The sequence below is a fragment of the Lonchura striata genome, chromosome Z, assembly GCF_050655825.1.
Source record: "Lonchura striata isolate lonStrDom1 chromosome Z, ASM5065582v1, whole genome shotgun sequence".
Taxonomy (NCBI): Eukaryota; Metazoa; Chordata; class Aves; order Passeriformes; family Estrildidae; genus Lonchura; species Lonchura striata.
The window spans coordinates 68,252,079-68,269,585 of record NC_140740.1 but is presented as its reverse complement, the minus strand read 5'-3'; the positions used below and the strand labels follow the sequence as shown (position 1 = coordinate 68,269,585).

Below are 17,507 nucleotides of genomic sequence, written 5' to 3'. Positions count from 1 at the left end.
TTCTGATTAACTCATTATTAAAAAATGAATCTGTATGGATTTTCTTTGATTTATCTCTTTGGTATTTGGCTGCTCTGAGCCAATATATATCCAAGTTCTGACTTGAATTTAGATAAAAAATAACAGTTTTGCATGAAATTTATTTTCAGAAAATCCTTTATTACTATTTATCCTTCTTATAGACCATTCTTTTTTCAGGATAACTTAGATATGATTTGAGAAGAGAAAAAAGAGAAAAAGGAAACAGCAAATAAGTTCCTAAACAGATAAAGCAAAAAAACAGTCTTGTGTCTGGTGTTCTAGCAGCCCTGAGAAAAGTTACTTCACCAGAAAATTCCTTATTCTAGATCAAGATATTAAAAAAATATATATATCTATGATGTAAGTTAGTGTGTTACTTGCAGTGGAAGTGATCTAAAGATCATGTAAAATTCAAGGTGTAGTACCTAAAACTGGACTGAACTTTTTAAGATAAAAATGTGCACTCATCATCTGCTAATGTGCTATTATTCTGCCTCTACTAATTCTACTAACATTCCTACATTAAATAACAGAGCAAGTAAGGTCTTCATGCCACACACATAAATCATCCTAGATTTTTTGCTTCAAGTTAAACTATGCTTTGTAGTATAAAAGAGCTAAGGAAGAGAATAGAATTTCTCACAGATTGTATTTCACAGATGAAGTCAAAGGTCAATTATTTACTAGCATTTGTACAATTGTCAAATCACGTGCACTTGCATTTTTTCAGCTTTTCAGGAAGAGGCACTAAGATGCAGTAATATAACTAACAAACAGTAATGTGGACATGTTCTGTTTTCATTCTGGCAGTAATGGTGATCTTGTTATTATATCCCATAAAGCATGTAAGGGATAATATGTCTGTGATAATCACCTTAAAGATGCTGTGATAGCATAATGTCACTCACTACAGAGGGAATGACATCACAGGAGGCCTGTACCTCCTGCAATATTAGAAGGCTGCCTGACTGCCAAACATTGTTGCTGGTGCATTGCAAGGCACAGGGGTTGTTTTAATGACTCAGCAATACACAAAGATAAAAATATTTTGTGAAAAATGGTGTACCTGCCCTGAAGACACATACATGCTGCAGACACAGAAACGAGAGGAACTCCATATTACAAAACATACAAACTCCCTTCTGTCAAAGTTTCTTTATTTTTTGGGTTTTTTTTTCCTGATTGTATTGTATATAATAACTGTGTCATAAAGGATCCCTCAGCAACTCAATGCTAGAATTTTGAGACGGTTGTTTGGTATAGAAATAGAACAATACAATATAATTTCATTTGTATAAATGAAAAAAAACCCCTAAAGTTTGCAACAATCTTTTCTCAATAGCTTCCTAATATTTATCTTCAGTTTGCACTGTGTCAGACTACCATTGTCTCCCACAGAGTTGCATGGCCTGTATTTCTGAATAAATGCTGCTTTTCTTTTACCTGGACATATATGTCTAATTTGTTGTTTTCCCACAGGGTTATATTAGCCAAACAGGAAACTGGGTCAGCTTAAAATAATTCTGTGTGGTGCTGTAGGGGTGGAGATTGTTTGACTTTTTTTTCACATAAGCAAAATTATGTTTCTTACTGAAACATATAATAAACTCTTTTTATTTGTGTGCAGTGCAACTGTTCAAAGCACTCACTCTTGTACTCATCACTGACTCTGATGGTGATAATATTTTTAGGCAGAATGGCAGCTAGGAAAGGAAATTAAAGTGGGTGCATATAGCTAACGTCATTTGTGGCAATGACCTAAACAGCTGATAATCTGTGACTACTGATTATTCCAGTTTGTTCCAATCACTGCTGCTAAATTGTTAACCAGCACCCTGCTTATAGTGTTTTCATATAGCAATTGTAAAGACATCAAATTTAATATGATATTTCAGACACAAATTTTACTGATACCACCAATGATATACTACTGGCAAGTGGAAAATTGTATAAACAAAAACTGAAATGGAAAATGTTATAGCTGATTATTACATCCCTGTGATATAATAATAAGATGCCAGTTTTATATGCCTGACCCCATCTAAATAACATCTAACTAAACACAAACATAAATAGCTTTGGATTACTATTAACTATCTGAATATTTGTCATTAATTAATACTGTTCCAATACTTCAGAATATCTTTGGCTAAAATATTTACTGGGGGGAATTGCACTTAATATTAAGCATAAGTGTTTACTGTGAAATGTATTCTAGTTGTCCTTTTATGATATTCATTAATAATTTAGAATAAAATTGTTCAAATAGAACTCATGATTTAAAATATTGTAGATTAATTAAGATAACAGAACTGGTAGAAAATATGTAAATTACAAACAATTCCTTTAATTGGAGGGTTTTTAAATTCATTTTTTAAATGTAAAAAATGCAATTCCCATCATGAAGGAGAAATCATGATGTATAGAAAACATGTCTGTTTCCTCCTTCTGAAATGTTCTGTATATCATAAGAAAAAGAAATAAAAAATAGGGTTTCTGCTGAAAGCATAACCAGACTACTTATCTTCTTTCTTTATATAGGTTTTTTAAACGGAACCACTATGAGTGAAGAGTCATTCATTGCATAAATTACAGCGTATCTGAAATTTAAGGTTAGTTATTAGAAGGGAAAGCTTTTTAGAAACTCTTTAGTATAATTCTTAAGTTCAACAGAAGTGGTAAAAGGTGGTAGAATGGTAAAATATGTTAAAATAATTCTCACAGAAAACATCCTTAAGGCTAATCACTTTTTATATGTCTAAGACATTTCTAAGCCATCTGTTAAATGCAGAAGTAATACCCTGCTTTTCCAGTTTGTAACAGCATTAACTTTTAAGATCTTAAATACAAAAAGCGAGGGAAATCTCCCAAAATACTAAAACTAAATAAACTGCATAAAATATGAGTGCTTATAACATAGCAGTATCCCTTGTGCTATACTAGCCATAGTTTTAGTAGAAAACCTTCCATTCCATCATCTACTGAAGAAAATGGATAAATGAAAAATGAAACCTATAATACCCTGACTTTGATGGTTAAGACAGATACAGTTCATAAGATGAGCCCAGCAGGAACAGCATACCTCTTAATATTTTCTTGGAAATTTGGGAATAAGAATAAAGAATCTGAACTCAGTTCAAATGCATTACGTTATCACAGAAAGAAACAAGAAGAAGTTAAAGTGATTTACTCCTTTGGGCATGTGAAACTGGGTTGGAGTGCAGTAAGCAAAAACAACCCTTCCACAGCTAAATTTCCCATTTCTCTCTCTTAGGCAAAAAAAGAAAAAAAAAAAAAAAAAAAAAAGAAAAAAAAAAAAAACAAAAAAAAACACCACAAAACCAAAGTCACCCCCCCTCCAAAAAAAAAAAAAACAAAAAACAAACCAAAACCAAATAAAAAAACTGACTCAGTCTTAGGATGTACATTTTAATTTCCACAGTCCCACAGGCTTTGGGAGCAGGAAATACAGATTTACAGATTCTTACAGTGACTCTGAGGTAAAGGATTTAAGTGGATCTTCTAATGTTGCATGTACTTTCATCTTTAGAACAAGGACAAAAGTGATCTTATGTAGGAACATAATATACATATCATCCTAATAATTATTCCATGACTGCACAGTGTGACTGCAGCACAGCTCTGCTATCAAATAGCTGCAACTGGTTAAATTTTGCAGTCTAGAATAGGCAAAAAAATAATACTTTCATTTTATGCAATAGAAAAACATGTTCTTAGACTAAGTGGGGCACCTATGATGGCATAAAATCAGTCAAAAGAAAAAGCAGTATAAAGCAAAGCAAAGCACTTCATGCTCTTATGATAGCTGAAATCTCATAGTTCTTTGTATCACAGCTTGCACGATAATATTATTCTCTCTTTTGAGATCCTGAATTCAGGGATGCACTTACCTGACTGTATGAGAAGATTGGAAGTGTTTTCCTCCTATATGTCTCCAATTATCTGCTTGAATTTCAAGACTTCTGCAGTAAAGTGTCTGGCTTTTTCTGCCTCTCTTTCTCCAGCAGAATAATAGGAAGAAAAGTCAAGAGATCTGGATCCTGTTAAGTGTCATAACCTTTATGCAGGTTCTTTTAGAACTTGGCTGCTAAGCATCATTTTCAGGAGCAAAAATATGCACTGTTATCCAAATGAATTAGCTCTGTTGTGCTAGTTCTCACTTGGTTGTAGTGCAACCAGATGTCAAGGTTTCAAATGTGCTAACTTGTGTGATAAAAAGTGTTGAAGAGAGTTTCAGTCCCAAATGAGCTAACAAAACAACTTTGTTTTTTGCAAATATTTAACCCAAAGGATGGACTTTAACAATAGAAAAGTTTCCATATATTCATATCTATCTGAACAAGGACTCACAGTTCAAGTATATGCAGGTATACTATTCTGGGAACATTTTTCTGCAGGTATTCGAAATCAAATCTGTTGAATTGTTAATATATTTTTCAATTACAAAACACTGGTGAAGATTCTAGCACTCACTAATATATGCTCATATCAGGTTATAAAGGTCTATTTTTGCAAGCTAAGTTCCCACTTTTCATCTTTTATAAAATAAATAAGCATATCCCAGGGTTAGTTCATAAAGTGATGAGTGAAATACAACATGTAATGTAGGAGAGACTTTACAATGTTGGAAATATTATCATAAACTGAAGTCATAAATCCTTGTAATGTCTGTATATGCAAGATCTCAGCATCCATAAACAGTCACAGAATCTGTATTAAAATATGCTCATAGAAGATATAACTAGGAAAAGCCTAAACCACTTATACTGAAAGGTGAAACAATAACAAATAAATTACTAACCTGATCTGCTTTGTTTCAGACAAAAGAGCTTTGATTCCTCTCAAAGGCAAAGAAAAATCTAATACTTATGGTTTTTAACAATATATTTAGAAGGCCGGTGATCTTATCCTCCATAATACATACATCTGAGTTAACAGCTCAGTGTTGTTTGCAAAGGAAAAAAACTAGTTGTCAAAGTTGCTAATACACATTAAGATTTAGTAAAAAAGCCCCTCTGAAAGAAATAAATGAGTGTTTTAATCTCAAATACCCTTTCCATGTTGTTACTCAGGTCACAAGACTGCTTGAATGCATGATTTAAAAGAGACAGTTCATGGCTTACTATTCATGGTATATCTACTCACTAGATAGTTTAGGTACTAATTTTTCACTACTAAATTTTGAACAATTAGCTTGGATAAGAAGAAACAAATAAAGCGTGCTCATTTTTTGAAAATATTGTTGGAAAAGCCCCCAAACAAAAGAAGGGTGGCCAGGATTGCACTATTTATCTAAATAAAAGATGTAATGAAATCTGATTTTGAGTCGCTTGATTATCAATCTGTTTATTTCCCAACAAGCTGCATCTCTTATTATCTCCATATTAGAACCATGCCTTAATATTATCTGCTGCTACAACATTTGTCACAAATGGAGTTTCTTGTCACATTTCTTAAGATCATATGAGAGGTGAGTGACAGGAAGCTGTGGAGTGACAGGACAGGAAGGACTCAGACTGTTTCATGAGGCTCTCTTGTCCAGGTGTATAGCTGTGCTTAGAGACAATGAGAGAAATTTCTGGAAGATCCACCCATAGAAATCTTTCATCTGCTTATTCCATGACATCATAGGAACCTCTAGTAAGTTAATGCTAGAGGAATCTAAATTTTAGCTGTTTGGTGAATTTGGTGAAATTGGCATAGCTTGAAAATTATTGAGAGACAGTGAGATTGGGAGAAAAAAAATGAATGTCTAAGAATCTTTTCTTCAAGGAATTAAAGAAATTCTTTAATGCTAGCAAAATAATTGCTTTCTCACTCTATAAGCTCACCTATGGCTATTAAACTACCTACACAGTACCATTATAGTAATTAAGTTCTGAACATGTAAGACCACTGCCCCTCAAACATGGTCTGTTTCCCACCTTTATATATACCTTTGGGGTATATATGAAGAATAATAAAATAAGCCACCTTTATTGGAACACATAACTTTCACAAATCTTTTCCTCCTGTCGTCACCACAATCATCTGATACAAATAATATAAAATTAAACTTTATTTCATGTCACTATTTCTAAACTTAATGGGTTTACCTTTAATTACATAGATAAACGAGCCTTTCCCTCCTTTTTCATGGTACTGGCCACAGAAAGACAAATACATTAATCTAAACCAAAAATAATTGTCTGAGATATCTTTCAGAGATAAAAATAGATTGTGGTGCATTACATTTCCATTAAAGACAGAATGGGAACAATGTGATATATTTTAAGTTCTGAATGTCTATAGCTGAGTTGAACTTGTGAGTTGCAACTGAGGAAAATATAACTCCTGAGGTTGTTTTGCCAAGCAGAATTTTTAGACTAAATGAATGTTGATACATAATATTTAGTTATCTCTTATTTTGCCAATAAGTGTAGGAGACAATACAGCATAACTTGGGCAATTTCTTTCCTTCTATTGTAAGACAGGAAAATTAAACAAAGAATTTCACTTATATGATACACTTTCTATAGTTTTAGCTTAATTTTATTGAGAAACCTATATCATATACCTTAAATTGTCTGTGTACAGTTCATATACTTTAAAATAAAATTAAAATAGCATACTTTTTCATAAGTACATAATAAATGTTCCCATTTCAAGCAAATTAATGAAAGAAAAGAAAAGGGGTTTAAAAATTCTTTCCCAGTGGAAAAGAATGCTTATGTCCAGTGGAAATAGCTGGCTTCAATGCATTTGGACTCAGTTTTTAGCAGAAAATTCCTAATTCAGCTACTGAATGATATAAGGAGTGATTTTTTTTCACTGGTTTCATGAAGCAGTATAAACCAACTATAGAATAAGCAAGAATTAGGCCAACCTCTATTTATAGGCAGTTTTCTTTGTGAGGCTGCTTTTTACCCTTTCAGCAGCTCTTTCACACCATTCCAATTTCAGCTAAACAGCTAAAAATCTGTGATTTTTTTTTTCTTCAAGTTTATATATTTTATTCTTGTGACATTTGCAAGAATTAATTGCTGATGACATCCCTCTCATCTCTTAGAATAACAAAACTATCAAGACAAGTGTTTGAACTTACAGTCACTATATTGTTAGCAAGAAAAGGAATGAACAGACTTCCTCTCAGTACTAGTTAATAAAATCTCCTTTTGTCTATAGATGTATCTTTGAAAAATAGAAAACAGTTTTTCATATGACAGCTGTATAGTCATAGTTGCTAACAATTACATTTCAAAAAAGAATTATGCTACCTCTGCATACTAATCTCTGTGAAAGTTACTTTTCTTATGTTGACTAAACAATAGATTAGATTTTGTAAACAAACCAGACATATTCTTTTTCAACAGAAATAAATATTGCTCTATTTTAATACCTCTGTAAAATAAAAAAAATAAAAAAAATTGCAACATTCATAGAACTTGAGACATAATTGATGCATGTATTCAAAAGAAGAAGAAAAAAGGAAAAAAAAGAAGTTAAAAAAATTTTCTGTAGAAAGCCTGCAACAAGTTTTTACAGAGAGAATACAAAAAGTGCTCTCAAGGGATTGACTCTATTTTAGATGAAATTTCAGCCATAAGTGATGTTTCTAGAACTACAAATCCATAAAGAATGCAATCTGTAAATTTTAATGGGGGTAATGCAAAGAGTTCTACTCCAGATTTCTTCAGGATATCATGATACCTTATACCTGTTTTCTCCTCAGGTTGCTGAATTCCTTTATCAAAAACTGTAGATGGAAATATTCATGCTAAAAATGTGATGCTATATTTTGACAGTGCTGAGACATTAATTTAACAGACAAAAGATAAAAACTATTAATTGAACAAGATAAGTGAAGTTTGCAAAAAATTCTGAAACACAATCAGTTTATGCTCTAATATGAATGCTATGTCTATAGTTGAAAAGATTTCAAGGCCAAAATGAAGATGTTATGTAAATGAAAAAGTAAAATAGAATTGTACCACACAAACTCCCTATAAGAAAAGTTTACATGCCATTTTTACTGCCTTGACTATTAGACATCTTTAGACCCTAAGGCAAGAAAACCATTTGGATTATAAAAGGGCGAAACAGAGAAAAGTAATTTTGTCAAAATAAACAGAGCAGCTGGTGGAAATAATGGTCAATTTTCCAGTCAGAGAGGAAAAAAAAACAAAAGCAATCAGTATAAAAACATTTATCCTAATTTGTCAGTGCAATCTTCCTGTTTTTCAGAAAGACAAAACATTAATTTCTTCAAGACTTCATTGGAGACGCCTATAGACATTTTTGAGAATCTTTACTAATAAATTCCTGTATCCAGACACTCAATAAATCAAGATGGTAGATGAGAAGAAATATTTTCTAGATGCCTTGAAAAAACCCTAAGATTTTATTTTAGCATCACACTATTTCTTTTGGACAAAACTGATGGATTTTCTCTTCCCAAGTAAGGCATGCCAGTGTCTGCCTAAGCTTACAGAGTTTAGTGCTGCAGATCACATTATATTATATATTTTATAGGATCAAATGTTCTCAGATGTCACAGATGAACATTTAGTCAAAGCAATTTTTCGGTATATTCTGATAAAGGCAGAGTGATTTGAAATTTAAAAGAACACTCTTCCAACTATCGTGCTCTAGTGGTTCAGAATTCAACATAATCATAACATCAGAAAACATTTTTCCTTCAGGTTTTCAGTACTTCAAGTCACGTGGAATATCAATGGATAAACTTATCCCTGCTTTCACCCTGTACATAATTTCTGCCACTGTAGGCAGTGAACTTCTACAACCTCTTGCCCCAAGAACTAGTCAGAGAGTATCAGTACATTTAAAGAGACTGGAAATTTGTGAACAAGACTTTTGTAAATAGAATAACCAGAAATATTCCTCTAACAAGGTTAATGAAATCCTGTGGCTTCTGGTTAGCTACAAAGAGTATGGACTGCAAATACTGATCAGGCACTATCTGAGGAGCACCTCCTTTTGCTATGGTCAGGCATAGAGGTTGGTCAGATAAAGAGATAGCTCAGACATAATAGAAGCATTATTGTATTTATAAGATAATATAAAAATCTCAAAGCAAGTATTTTATTGTGGTGATATCTCTTGCACTACTAAATGACTCAGAGCAGATGGTAAGTAACATCAGAATCTACCCTTAAACACACAAAGAATAAGTACAGGAGGGAGAGTTTGAGGAAGGAAAGAAAACAGAGCACTTGTTAAAGTGGAGGCACCTATTTCTCTTCTCTTCAAGTTGGGACCTGACAGATCCAACTTATTAGCTCTGCTGACTATTTTGTCTTGCATATGTTTCTGATTGCGTCTTTCTTGTTGTTTGGGGATTTTTTTGGGTTTTTTGTTTGGTTGGTTGGTTGGTTTGGTTTTTTGTTGTTTTTTTTGTAACCCTGGTCTGCCTTCCACGGCTGCAGTTAAGGGATCTAAGAAAATAGATTTGACCTATTACATTTAAGTTTGTGATTTGGACTAGATGAGTTCTATGGATGTCTTACTTTGCTCTCAATTTCAGCTAGGTGAAATAATTTCCATTATCCTAAAATTTAGCACTTCCCCATGAGACTATAAAAGGCATTGTTATGGCAGATTATTGCTAGAGTTCAATACAGATGAAAGAATAAAAAGGTCAGCAAAGGTCTTCAAAGATAATCTGGGTTTGCCCTTACCCCCTTCTCCTCACTGATTTACAGAGGAAAAGAAATATTCTGGAATGAAGGACTAAGCCAAAAGCTTTGACAGTAAATTGCAAGTCTTTATAACTGTGATGATCTTCTAGCAAGTGAATAAGTGAAATTTCTGTCTCTGTTTGAAAGTCAACTTTGGGTTAGAAAGCAACATATATAACAAACACCCACGTATGTCCAGATCTTACTGTGGGATGTGAGCTCTAGGCACTGATATTTAACAGAGCCACATTCCAAAGTTGCAGATAATTTTCATATGCTATTTTTGTTTTCTGACCTTTCATCTTTCTTTTTTTCTTTTTTAATTCCTTTTTTTTTTTCCCCCTTTACTTCCTAACTGAATTAAGACAACCAGCAAAGAGTTTTCCTCAATTTTATGTAATGGAAAGTATTGCAATAAAATAACCTGTAATACATTTCACATTTAATGCTCCTCCAACTACTTTAACATAAAGTGCACAAAATAATTTTATGTGTGCCATAAGAATGGCATTTGAATATAAAATAAATTTCCTGCAAAATCCATTTTTACTCTAAATTTCACAGCTTAGCTTGCCAAATTCAAATACCAGAAAATACAGAAGAGAGAAATGGATTTTTATTTAATGAAATTTTCTATTAGATAAAAATACTTTTTTCTTGCCTGAAGTTTTTATGTTCAGACATAACTAATGAATACTCACAAAGTAAAAAAAAAATCTTATAAACATTTAATTTCTTGAGGACCTAATAAAACAGTGCAAATTTGATTTACTGTGGTCACATAGACACAATTAATATCATTTGTCTAAATCAATGCCAGCAATTTTGTCAAAGCTAATGAATGACACAATTTTTGACATTTTACATGAATTACATGTCATATTTCAGTTACTCTAAACTGCAGCTAAAAAGTAGGACACTGAGAAAAAATAGCATTAAAGGGGGAGTAGAGAGATAAAATTTCTTAAAGAATGTTTCATTTAGCATGTACTTCTCTTTCCTTACAATAGTTGAAGGGTAAATCTGATGTAATCCCAACCGTATTTTAGACTTCACAAATAGACAAAATTTAGTTTCAGCTACTCAAAAGCCATACATATGCAACAAGCTTGGCTTTTATATTTTCATTGTACTGTCCTTTCATGACATTGTGCATTAAAATGACTGCAGCTGTCACAGGAAAACCAAGCTCCCTCAAATCTTGAAAAACTTGCTCAGCAATAGATGAAAATGGAAGTGAAATTTCAAGAAAGTTCAGACAGAAAAATAACAAAGTATATTTTCTTTTAACATGATTAATCAGCTAAATATTTTAATTAAGAAAAATGGTGCTTGAATACCTTGCCCTCTATTTTCATTCAGTGAAAATTTTATTATGTGATCAGAAAAAAAATAGGAAGATTTATTCAATGCTTACATCTTCTTTCAATACAGTTTTTTTCTATAATTATTTTCAAGCATTTTATCAAGTGTAGCATGACATGAATCAAATGAAGATATTGCCACATCTTCAATGAGTTGAATTTTCCCACCTCTAAGAGATTTTGCAAACTGAAAGGTCTTGCAAGTATTCAGCCTAAATTTTCATTTTGAATGCTGAGTCACATTACTCATATAAAACTTAAGTAATTGTGAAACACTCAATACTCTCCCTCTTTAGTCATTGCATTTCAAAATGATTGAAAAATTTTATTGCCTTTTCTCAGAAGTCTCACACCTAAACAACAATAATTCTTAATCTTACCAGAAATTATTTTTTCCCTTTTCCCTAATGCTTTGTCACTACTTTAATTTTCTCTTATATTTTGACACAATTCTATGTTGCTTTATATAACCATTAATTTAAAAAACCAACCCCCTGAAAAAGATACCCTCTTTTAGGGCCCTCTCTGATTTGAGAAAGAGTTCTTTATGTTGTTTTCTAAACTTCTCATTTTACCTTTTTCCCCACATACTCTAGTAGCATAATTTTAAAAGTGTAGTAGTGTAACCTGTCTTGAGCCATCCACATAGCCTTCTATACACAGACCTGCATAAGACAAGTAGTAAATTTGTAGTTTCTAAGGTATTTTGAAATATATTTTCCTAGTCATTAGGTCAAAATTTGAAAAAAAAATAAATCCAGAAATATAGACATGATGTCTTTATCCATTACTAGATCACTTTTTAATATTTTTCCCCTAGCAATTATTTTAATTCTCTTTATATCATCTAAATAATTCCTTGTTAAGAATCTCCTGTTAACATGCCTCATATTAACAGGAGTCTTTGACAAAATGACTGAGACAAACATAGAATTAGATAGAGAAATTTAAAAAATTAAATCTGTGGAGATAACTGACTTTCCTTCTTTGCACAGGAAAACAAAAAACAAACCTAAACTGCAATTTTCATATATTGAGAAATAACAGTTCTGAAAAATCTTCACAGAAAATTCAGAACATGCACTGTTGTAAAGACTTTATTTTATAAATCTCTATGTAGGAATTCCATAAGACGAAGAAAGAAGTTAGAAAAGTAGGTATTCTGCTTCTAACACAAAAAATTACAGATGAGTTTCTTATGCAGGAATGTAAGAAGTTCAGAGAACAGGAAACATAAATTAAAACTAGCAGATGCATTAAAATTTTTAACTGTATGGATGTGCTTCTGGGATAATAAAGACACCTTTGATTGTGACAGAGAAAAATCATAGGGATTAATGAATTAATCTCCTGTCTGTAACTAACTACAGATGAAAGACATTAGAGTGATAACCAATCACAATCATTTCCCTACCCCACCAAATCACTCTAAATCAAATTAATAACACCTTAGACTAAAGTCTCTTTTTGAGAAATCAATAAAAACACCCAGACTCAGCCCCAAAAAATCCTTTAACCCCTCCACAAAAAAAACCCACAACACCAAAAAAAAAAAAAAAAAGGCCCAGCTCAAAGAAACTCAGAGAGCAACTGATGTAAAATAAAATACACAACAGTTGTCTAATGTAAAAGCAATCAAAGTGACCATTTTATAGTTACATTTTTCTTTTTCCTAACTGTAGTTCTTTTGTTATTTCTGGCCTTAATATGGATAATGGGATCATGACTACATTTCTGTAGTTTTATTCTCGCCTTTCATCACCCCCAATCCCAAAAAGAAAAAAACTTAAATACTGAAAATACAAGAATGCCAAGTGTTAAAATTACATCTTAATGATAAATTAATAATAGTAAAACACTTCAAGAACACATAATTTCTAGAAGGCTGTTACATCTCTCCTCTTCCTCATGTTGCACATAGTATTAGATTTCACACTTTTTCAAATGCTACTTATGGTTGGGAGGATTTCTTGTCCTCATGGTTAAGCATATTTTCTTAAACATTTTCCATTGCATGTTCTATCCTGATGGTTAAGCTTGGCATGAGGATATAAGATGCAATGGAAAACATTTTAGAAGAGAAAAATAATTCTCAGATAAAAAAAAAAGTTAAATCCAAAACTGCAAGGTGTCAGATTTTTCCTGTATTGTCTACCCAGATAACAGTCGCTTAAACTCTTGTATTCTTCCATTCCTTATAGTATTTTCTTTGTAAGCCTGGAATTATTTGCAAATTGCAACATTTTTAAAATTATGAAACCTGAGCTCACAAACATAAGAAGATCTAAGTATAAAATATATAAAAAGGAAGCAGATTAATCTCCTGAGAGGACCTTCTTAAATATATCACAAAACCAGATACCCAACAAAAAAATAAGATGATGGTGAACAAATCTCTCATTCCAACACCACTTTCTGAGTTTTATAACTTTAATAACACTCATGACCCTTTGTGATCCATCACATTGTTTGCAATTCAATAGCTTTTTTATTTCATTTTAAATTCATATCACTTCAGCGATATTGTACCACAAGTGGCAATGTGATTGAGTGTACACTAAGAGTAAAATCAGATTTTGTCATATGAATTGTACAATTGAGTACTTTGAAGCTCACAAAGGTTGATGTTGAAGCACATATTACTTAGCAAATAAATTTATTTGCTATATACATTTTGATAAAGCCTAAGAAAAGAACAGATAGTGTGTTTGCAGAATTTCTTTGTATTATGTAGTTGTTGAGAAATAATGAAAAAATCCCAGATCCCTTTGTAAATTAATTAAAATTGCATGCAAATTCAAGTTATCTTTTAGTCTAGAATAACTTTTTTGTTTTGGTTTGGTTTTTTGGGTTTGTTTTTTTTAATACTGCAAAACTGCATGGGGCTTTACAGGTGTACAGGCTCAAATTTTTAGTAGAAAATAAAAATAATTAGGAATGAATCTTCAATGGATGTCTCCCTCATGAATAATAGAAAACTTGAAATTAAAACTTGTTATATGCCAGTATAATAATAAACAGGTGGACATACACAGAATGTGATTTGTCAGTTCTAGAAGTTTCCTAGGGAAGTGAGATTAACAACATCAAAGCAGAGGAAATAAAAAGCCATATATAAAGAAACATGGATTAAAATCTACAGAAACAGTGAATAAACCTGCAAAGCTTTTTGTGTCACTTTAGTTCCCTGTTATAAATATTGTCATGGATGACTGCATGGCCCATCGGTAAAGACAACTAGACTGGCACTGAAAAATTTCTCCTGCTCCCTCGGTTCTCTGTGTTCAGCATACTGTGCTCCCTCACTGCCTAGCTCAATGCCCTAGTAAGAAGTATCCTGTTGGAAAACTCTGCTGTGAAGCCAATTTTACCTTTCCCAATAAGAATTTTGAACACTACTCTGCTGCTCGGGGGACAGGTACAGACTGGCATGGGGATCAAACTGAGAATTATTAACAGGAGGTACCTGTAAAGTGAAAAAAACATACCTTGAAGAAACAGAGACATGTAAATGAAGTGAGCAAGAAGATTAAACAAAAGGAGTAATAACATAACTTTGAATGATTTTCCAAACACAGTGCTTTGGTATCTCCAAGTCTAAGGTAGACCTTTACCTCTGCTATGGAAGGAATATATTTGATTATTTTGTGGAAATTCTTCCGTAAATGATATTAGTGACACTTTATACATAGTGTCAGTTAAGACAGTGTCATTGACTCCTCTACACATAATTCAATAGATGTTTCTTTTTTTTTTTTTTGTTTTATTTTTCTTTCTAACATTCATTGTCCTAGAAATCAATGGCTTTGGGATGCAACATATCTGACTGCATAGTCATCCATCTGTATAAGCTAATTACATGATTCAAATTACTGACAACATCCTTTAATTTATTGCACAAACATGAAGAATCCAAACTGTTAACTTTCATTATCATGAAAGTTAATTAATTTAATGCCTCAGAAGTAACCCAGAGATTTTTCCTTAAAAAGTTCTGAATAAAATTAGAAAAGACACTTGAAAAGTAATAATAGACTTTGCAAGTACTTCAGGGTAAAGATGACCATGGAAGATAATGAATTATGTTTCCTGGCACAAATAATTCCATCTCCTGAGAACTTACGTATACTTGCTGTGAAAGTAACTATCTGATTTACAGTCAGACTGTCACAATATTTGCAAATTTCATTTTTAAGTCCATTCCTTTCCAGCACATCATAGATCTCCTCGGACATATCAGGATATTAATCATTCTGTTAGATAATCATTCTGTGGTAGTTTTATGCAGCTACATGTTTATATGACTGCATTTTCATAAAACCTGACTAGATTTATTGAGAAAACATGTAACATATAAACATAAGGTCAAATGACAACTGTCTCAAACAAGCAATTGAGTATGTTCATATTCTGCTGATTGTCTTTAGTGTTTCATGGAAATATCACACTGTGAATTTTTTTTTTGTTATTAGTTTTTGAATTTATATTCCTAATATGATAAATATTTAATACCCTTCAAATCCACAACAGTGGCAAGTATTTTCTTGAACTGAAGTAGCATGATAGATGCCAGTTTAAACTGTCACAATATATATTTCCATCGTTTCTCCAAATCAATTATCTTTTTAGCTCCAATGAATATATCACCCATGCAGATACATCTTAGGGCAACTGATGCAATATATCTTTTGTTGGTAAGATAATACTACCTAGCAAACCAATATTTCTACTGTGAATTAACATATAGAGATTCTCTTTAATTTTAGCCCCCTTTATGCTGACTGAAATATCCATCAATATTCTCTTTTACTGTCCCTCTGAACATATTTACTTTGAACACTATAAGATGTGTGTTGTCATCCATGGAAAACCTTAACTTTGCACATGCTTTCTCTAAAGGAATCCACATATCCTTACTTAGGTTTTTTGGGTGGCGGGGAGGGGGGAATAACCTATACCAAATCTATTTGGTTTGCAGGTGAAATTATAAAGGCATTCCAAATTTTGATATGTAAGAAGGAACATTCAAACAGCTTGAGGATAAAAAGACTTCCTGGTTCTTATAAAACTTATAATATACCACATAATCATCAGTATAATTCAAATCAATTAACTGGTTAATATTAATTTTCAGAGAAATAAAATGTTGAAATAGATCATGCTTAAAACACCATTTTCAGGTTCACTGATGCTGTTAAAATAGTTCTATTTTAGATAGAAATCCACTTACAGTTTCAGTGAGAAAGGTATAGCTTTGCACTTAGAAAGGAGGTTTGCTGTATCAAGGAATCAGATATTTCTGGGGAAGTTAAGCGCCTTGAATATCAAGAAAGAAGAAAAAAAATACCAGAGAAACAAACTGCAGTGAAGTAGTACATTGTGCAATCACTGTGTATGAAAAACTGAATCAGCAAAGTGGGCTTTGGTGGCACTCAAACATTCATAAATTAGCATGCCACTCCTGCCAGTATGACAGGATATACATCATGTATTTACAGCACTCTACTGTCTTCAGTTCCATGCACTGATCTTCTAGCCCTGCCCTCCTCCTGTCTCCCATTCCTGTCTCCCATTGCCAGACTCATTCCTTACATCTCTGTTATACAGACACCTCTTTAGTTGTAAAGCTATGCTTGCATTTTTCTTCATTAGCTGGGTGAATGAAAAGGGGCTAAGCAACAAAGAGAGCTCCCAGATTGTCCTTACAACTTTTACGGAAGATTTTGCCTTGCATCACGGTTGTGGGTGGAGTACACTTTACTCTTTGAGGGTACAGTTATAAGTAGGAAGAAAGTTTCAGGTAAGTGGTAATTTCACTCTCCATTCTCACAGGTATATTAAAAATATGCATGCTGACATTATTATATGGATTTTAAAGTATGAAATCATTAATCAGTGTTCAGCAGAACAGCTATCTGAACATGTTAGCATCATAAAAAGTCCAAATTATGGTGGAAGGAATGTTGGGAAGGTTGATTTAAATTCAGAGATGATTTTGAAAGGCAGTGGAGAGGGGAAATACTATTTCCACCTTCGCTGACACTATACAATATTCTCCATACTGCATAATGCAGATGGGAAAGCCTACCTGCTTCCAAGCTTGCTGAGGCAGAAATATAGCCTGGAAACAACTTTCTTGAAAGGGTTACAAAGCTTAGCATAAATGTGAATAGAGTAAGTAAGGATATAATAAGTTTATAAGTTTGGTAAAGTAGACCCGCAGAGATAATTTGTTCTAAAGTTTAAACAACTTTGAATAAGTAATTTCCCTGGTGTGTCCAGCTAGCAATAAGAAAGCTGCTGAATGTAAGTATCAATAAAAAGAAAAGTGCTTCAAATCACATGCCTTCCTTCCTGATGTACCTTTCCAACACCTATGCTGTCACTGGAGGGCAGGTAAATTTTGTTGCATTTAGTGACTCTT

General features: G+C 32.6%; 1 protein-coding gene across 30 annotated transcripts in view; it reads right to left on the bottom strand.

Annotated features, from left to right (window-relative positions):
- Positions 1-17,507, bottom strand: part of PTPRD (protein tyrosine phosphatase receptor type D) — a 1,154,377-nt gene that overhangs the window by 1,005,424 nt on the left and 131,446 nt on the right. The window lies entirely within an intron of this gene.